This window comes from Homalodisca vitripennis, chromosome 4 (assembly GCF_021130785.1).
Source record: "Homalodisca vitripennis isolate AUS2020 chromosome 4, UT_GWSS_2.1, whole genome shotgun sequence".
Classification (NCBI taxonomy): Eukaryota; Metazoa; Arthropoda; class Insecta; order Hemiptera; family Cicadellidae; genus Homalodisca; species Homalodisca vitripennis.
In genome coordinates, this window is record NC_060210.1 from 72,008,668 (window position 1) to 72,015,787 (window position 7,120).

The following is a 7,120-nucleotide window of genomic DNA, read 5'->3' on the forward strand; positions in this document are numbered from 1 at the left end:
CCCACCATTCAGTTCTAGTTTGTGATTTAACCATAAAATCTGGTTAAAAGTGTTTTTATTTTTATTTTCAAACTTACTGCACGTGTTCCAGGAATCGCTGGCCACCAATCAACCAGCCCGATGCGTTGTATGTTCTGAGCCATAACATCTGTGTTTACTTTATTTGCGCAAACACTGCACTATGGACTTCTACAATCGATACAATAACTCCTGAAATTGTAAATAATTTAGAATAGAAGTAAATTTATTATGTTATTGGTTAAAAGAAATTATTGAAAGATTATAATTTATTAATGCATTTATTCAGTCAGCTGACCTGGGATAATACTGTCAATGTTTATGGATTTTATAATACTTTAAACTGAGATAACTGGTGCAACAATCAAGCCTTTGCTGAATAAACTCATTAATAACCAGTTTAAAGATCTTTCAGAACCTGTTTTTATCTTTTGATTTAGTTTTAAGTATTGTCACCACTAAAAACCTTTAGATTATTAATTTAATATATTAATTTTATAGGAATACCCTTGTGTAGAATGAGCCCAATACTAAATAGTTTGTTTATTTTTGTTTATGTCACATGTATGACTGCTATATAGTATTAACGTTTTTGATTATTTACTTGAGCATTTTATAGTGTAGAAAAGGAATGTGTTATGTGAAGCATAACGACAAGCATGATTCATTTGTTAAAAGATTGTTTTTAAATTTTACGTCCACTTTTGGTTTGTATAAATTAAAATCATTAATCAAGCTTGTAAATTTTTATTTTACGTTCTCGGTTGGTTCGTATTGTGTTTGGTTGGATTAGTGTCAATTTATTTCAGTTTAAATTATTTTCATGTATTGTAACTAAATTCTGTAAGTTGGATAATTTGCTTTCTTCCCTTCTTCACAAACTATTTATTTTCATAGGAAAGAAAAAAGGTGGTGTACAGTGTCAGATGTATGTAATGAAAGTAAAAGAGCGTTTCATATTTTTATAATAAAAGATTAATCAATATGTGGTCTATTTTGCCTTGTAGACATAGTATGTGTATGTTTTAGTATGTTATTTATTGTTGTTGTCAGATTTATTGTGTTTTGTATTCCGTTAAAAATATAAAAACTGCTAAGTCGGCAAAAAGTACAATGAGAAGGATTGGCTTTAGTTAAATCTTTATGTCAAGAAATAAACATTTCCGAATAAAAAGTCATACACAGAATTTTACTTATTATGAAGAGTGGCTCCCTTTACAATGTATCTTTTAAAGGGTGGAATGATTGTTTGTAATCCATGTTAAAACACAGATAATGTTTATATATAATTTTTATACATGGTGTTAATATGAAATTAGCACCATTTCAAAAGTTTACCTTATCAAACCTAAACATTATCGATTAATTCAGTTTAATGTTAGTGCCATATAGTGTTTTGTGAGACAGACTTTTTATAATTTATTAACAGCCGGTTTCTGATTTTGTTTTTACTTAAATTTTTACCTTAAGTAAAGTGTACTTTTTACAATGGAATTGAAACTTTGTTATAAACTACATGTTATTTATTGTGAGCACACCAGTCATACAGCCAGCACAAACTTTACTGTACTATTATTACCGAAAACATAATTTAATCTTCATATGCCACCAAACATGTCTTAGTAAGCTGGTAAACTTCAATGAATGGCCTTGAGAAATTTGTTATGCATTTCTTGTAAATTAGCAAAATTCAGTATACTGTTCAAATGGATGAAAATAGCAATCCCTCATTTTCCATCAAGGTGTGTCTTTTTATTTACTTTCTACAAAATGTAGTCTAAAATAGTATTTAAACTTTAACCCTTTGTACGTGATAAGCAGCATATATTGCTGATCATAATTTCCCTGTAACGCTAAACAGGATTCATCTCGTAACAAAACATTATATTCATTTCAGTTACCCAAATTCTGTATGAATGCACAAGTGTGCTTGTTTGGTGTTCTATTATGATGTCGATAGTGTGATGTTTTTAGTTTTTGCTGACATTGACCGTCAGTGCGCGCATTCGGCCTGCCCTCTCTATGCTCGAAGCGGTAAACTCGCTTGTAAAAGACAACTAAGCATGCATTGATTTTAAACTAAAAATTGTTAAACATAAAATGTGTTTTTGTATATTATTTTACCAGTATATTCAATAAAAAAGAACTTTTAAAAATACATTTTTTGAAATAGTAGGTTTTAAAAATGTATTATTTAGCGTACTAAGGGTTAATTTTTTACAGTGATTTAAAAATACTAGTTATGATGTTAAATAGAATATTTAAAGATACTTTTTCAACAATTAAGATGGTTTTAATTAAATCTAATGTGAATTGTGTACAACAAACCTTTTCAATAAAATTTCCCATGTAAACACCATAACTTCACAATGTTCTTACACACAAGGATATTTCAGATAAAGTATATCTTTGTACTTGAAAATGTATGCAGTGGAAAGACAAATGACATATATGAGGTACATAATACCTCACTTCCGATAAAAGCAATCAGAAACTGGTCTTGTAATACTGAGTGCATAACTTTCTCAACGGTCCCGATTTGTGTTTGTATGCCTTTTTAGATTTTGTCATTTGTAATGACACACTTTCATAATAGTCAAAACTGTGTAGAGAACCTTACATTCAAGAAAGTTAATAAGATTGTAAGAAAACACGTAGAAAACATGATATATAAATAAAATGTTTTTGTTTGTATGAATGTTTCATTGTATTTAAAAAAAGTGCAAACCTTGAAAGAAAATATATCTATAGTCTTTCTTCTTTTGATTTCTCTCAGAGCATTCTGTAAATATTATTTTGTACATAGTGTCAGTTGAAAGGCTAGTTTGAAATTTATTATGAATCCATTGTCTACAGTTGAACAGTTTTGTAAAAAAGAGGAAGACAGCTCAAAGTTGCGAGTAGAATCAGAGAAGTAACTGTATTGGCAAAATAGAATATCTAAGCATATATACTTTTTTACATTATAAATTGTTTTTTTAATATGAGTATAAAAGTCTAGTGGCTGTATACTACTAGATAATTGACATGTAACACAAATTAAAACATTTGATATTTATTAATAAACATTTACCTTATTATAGAACTGATCATTTATTTCCCTCTCCGTAATTTGTATACAAGTTTATTATTAGAACATGTCATTAAATAAGTATTGATGATTTAGGTCATTCTGGAAATCTAGAACTATTTATAACAACAAATCAGAAAGTTGAAAAGTATTATTTAATGTTTTATTATCACTAAATTATATATTTTCTTGTTCAATAGATAACTGAAAATATTTGCATGTAAATTGAGTTATTTATGTGTTTCAGAACAATACTTTAACTGCTTTACAAAAGGAAAACAAAAGTCTTCAGTAAAATTACTAAAGTGCAGGCAATGATTTGCCATTTTATTTATGAAAATATGTCAAAATTGGTTGTGCACAGCAATAAAAAAATGCATTATTCAGACATTTTTCAATATCAACATTTTTATAGCCTCGAATTATGTTAGAAGGAATAGAATTTCTACTAAAATATAAAACCTTCACGGTTTTATTTTAGGTTATATATGCCTTTATTTCAAGGCCTGAAAAATTAATAAGACAAAATATTGTAATAAATGTTTTCAGACAAGAAAATGGCACCAAAAGTCATGGCCTTCTCCAGAAATGATCTATTACACCATTAGCATTCCATTTGAGGAAATTCCACAAATAATTCCACAAACTTAGTTCATTAAGACCCACAACTCAAGAGGAATTAAGATTAATTATTAAAAACTTTAAGTAAAAAAACTCAGCCGGTATTGATGACATATCCACAAAAATACTAAAGCACTGTGCAGAAGAACTTATCTATCCCCTTACTGATATCTTCAATAAATCTTTCAACGAAGGACACTTTCCCTCAGCACTGAAAATATCAAAAATCTATCCTAAATTTAAGACTGGCAGTAAATCAGAATTAAGTAATTACAGACCCATTTCATTACTACAAACTGTCTCAAAACTTTGTGAGAAAATTGTTCTCGTCAGGCTATTAGAACATTGCAGGTTGAACAACCTGTGAAGCAGCTCTCAGCATGGCTTCGTCAATGGCAAGTCAACAACTACAGCAATGATTAGCTTGATAGAATCAGTGACTGACAGCATAGAAAAAGGCAACCTGACTACAGCTATCTTCTTGGATTTGAGCAAGGCTTTCGACTGCCTGGGTCATGACCTCATACAGAAAAAACTAAAAGCACTTGGTGTAATAGAAACAGCTGTGAAATGGTTCGAAAGCTACCTCAAAGACAGAAGTCAAATAGTCGAACTAAAGTCTACTGAAAAAGGGTTGACTAAAGCATTCCAATCACAACCCCGTCCTATACATAGAGGTGTCCCACAGGGATCCGTGCTGGGTCCAGTGCTTTTTATTCTTTTTACTAATGACCTTCCAGAATACTTACATGAATATACTAAAACTTTGATGTACGCTGACGATACAACCTTAATCCTTGACAACAATACACCTGAAAACCTTAGTGTAAATGCTTTTATTGCGGTCAACATGGCATATCAATATTGTGATGGAAATGACTTAGTGGTTAACCCCTCTAAAACTACCCAACTAGGGTTTGGGAGAAGAACAGGACGAATTAATTGCTCACCAGAAGTTAACTTGGTTGAACAAACCAAATTCCTCGGAATTACAATTGACTCAAGCTTATCCTGGACACCCCATATTGACCAGCTATGCAATAGACTAAACTCAAGCCTATATGCACTCAAACAGGTTAAAGAAATTAATGATCTGACTACAGCACGTACTGCCTTTGCTCTATTTGAGGCACATATAAGATACGGTCTAGCTGTATTGGGAGGGACATCAAATGCTAACATGACCAGAATTCTAATCCTTCAAAAAAAAGCAATAAGAATACACTTGCAAACCTTCAATTCCCCTAAAGCTGCAGAGAGGTCTTTGCAACATTAAAGATCTTGACCGTGACCGCTCTCTACATACAAGAAGTTATTTTATATTATGTTGACAGAGAAAACCTATCAAGGCTTGAAGACCTGCACTACTACAACACCCGCAACTCAACTATGTATCCACTGCCCATTCACCACTTAGCACAGTATGAAAAAAAACCATCCTACATAGGAAGAAAGCTGAGCAACTGTCTACCGATAGAAATAAGAACGAAGAAGGGGAAACAGCTAAAGACTGAACTCCATAAACTGCTCTCACACTAGGCCATCTACACACTTGAAGAATTTTACAAAATGACCAATCATGGACATTAATACTCTACTCTAAATGTTTTATGTCACCAATTAGGTTTATTAATTTTTGACACTATATCTGTACTTGATGTATATGAATAAAGAACACTTTACTTTGAATAATGAATATAACAGCCATCAACTGAGGAAGAAATACATCAAGATTATTTTAAAGGATCTTCAATCTGATGATAAACCTTCAGAAAATATACACCTCTATAATTTATTTATTTTCTACAGTATTTCGTGAAGTTTAAGTTCTTAACTACGTGACGAAACAATCTGTTTTCGGTAGGGTTATTACTTTTTAATGTTTCTAAATATCTTAACTCTTTTAAGATATCTTGTAAAAAATGTAAAAGGTGGGATTAATATTTAATCAGTAATCAAGAAGTTTTTGAAATTTAGACCATCATGGAATTAGGCCTACAAAAACAGATGAAGTTATTAATATGAAATATAGAATTGAGGAGTTATTGTAATTTTTTTTAAAGTTGTTTATCTGTATTATAATTAATTCATGTCTTTTTGGTGTTTAGTACTTAAGTACTGTACTGTAAAAATGTATCCAATTTTATTCAGTTATTTTTCATTGTGTCTGATTAAAAACTCCCAAAAATACTAATTTAAGTATCTATCTTGAGTGATTAAACCATGTTTTATATTGTACATATCTCCGGTGAAGAATGAAGATATTTTAAATAGTGTGAAGAATGAAGATATTTTAAATAGTGATGATTGTGAGATTTAAAAGAATGAACCCAGCTGAAAAACATCTGCACTGCCTTAAGCTATCTTCATAATGCTTGTCGAGCACTGTATTTAAATTTAAGGGTGTCAAACAGTCTTTTCTTATATCAGAAATCTTGTAAAGTTATCTCACATATAAAATGTAAAAAATTATACTCTATTAAGAGGGAACAGTAGTGTGCTGCCCTGCCAGATACATCCGAGGCTTCGCTTTTAACTCAAGATTAAAACTGCGCTTTAAATTTGATCTAATCTCAAATCCATAAATTTTTCACTTCATAAATATAGATTTTAGTCTCAATGCTACTGTTAAAAATACAATTTTCAGTTAGTACATTAGTTCAATGTATATTTTCCAATCAGAAACTATTTTTATTAACAAATAATAGTATTAAGACACCAAAGTTCTTAAAATGAAACAGTTAAAGATTTGAGATGGTTCCTTATTTATAACACAGTTTTAACCCATTGGGTACCGGCCAAATTTAGATTTTCTTAGGAACTCCAGTGGTATCTACCAGAGAGATACCATAACCATTTTATGCTGTTGTGCACCTTTTACATTATTGCCTATAAGTTCCATATTTGTTGGCCAAAATTGATGATTTTAAAAAATTGTACAAGAGGAAATTCCTTAGCACTACAAATAATAATATTACAAACAAATAAAATTGTTATAATACAACAATTACAAGTACTGTACTTGCCTCAGAAAATGTTCTATTGATTTTGTCTTGGAAAATAATTTTTAAATAAATTCTTGAGTGGAAAATACTTATTCTACTGAATACTATAGCTAAAATTGTATACAATCACAAATTTTTAATAAATTTTATTGAAAAACATTCTTATCCTTTTGCCATTGGCATTGAACTTACAGGATTGTCCTCTCAGCTCGTCAGGCCACAATATGTGGCACACTGTATTCCACAGTTATAAAATTCAATCATTATCCAGTTATGAATGGAAAGTGCTGAAATACCTAAGCCAAATATGTAACTAAATTAATATTTCTTTATTTGCAGCACATACAATAGTAATCACCATTTAGAATTGTGTTTATCCAAGTGTTGGTGACACTGTAGCTGCTAT

General features: G+C 30.4%; 1 protein-coding gene across 5 annotated transcripts in view; it reads left to right on the plus strand.

The window, feature by feature from the left end:
* The window catches only part of LOC124359518 (cdc42 homolog), a 30,113-nt gene extending 27,013 nt beyond the window's left edge, over positions 1–3,100 (plus strand). For all 5 annotated transcript variants that reach the window (XM_046812319.1, XM_046812316.1, XM_046812321.1 and 2 more), the window contains exon 7: positions 92–3,100. The gene's annotated coding sequence lies outside the window, so the exon portion shown is untranslated. The remainder of the gene's footprint in view (positions 1–91) is intronic.
* The last annotated feature ends 4,020 nt before the right edge of the window (positions 3,101–7,120 follow it).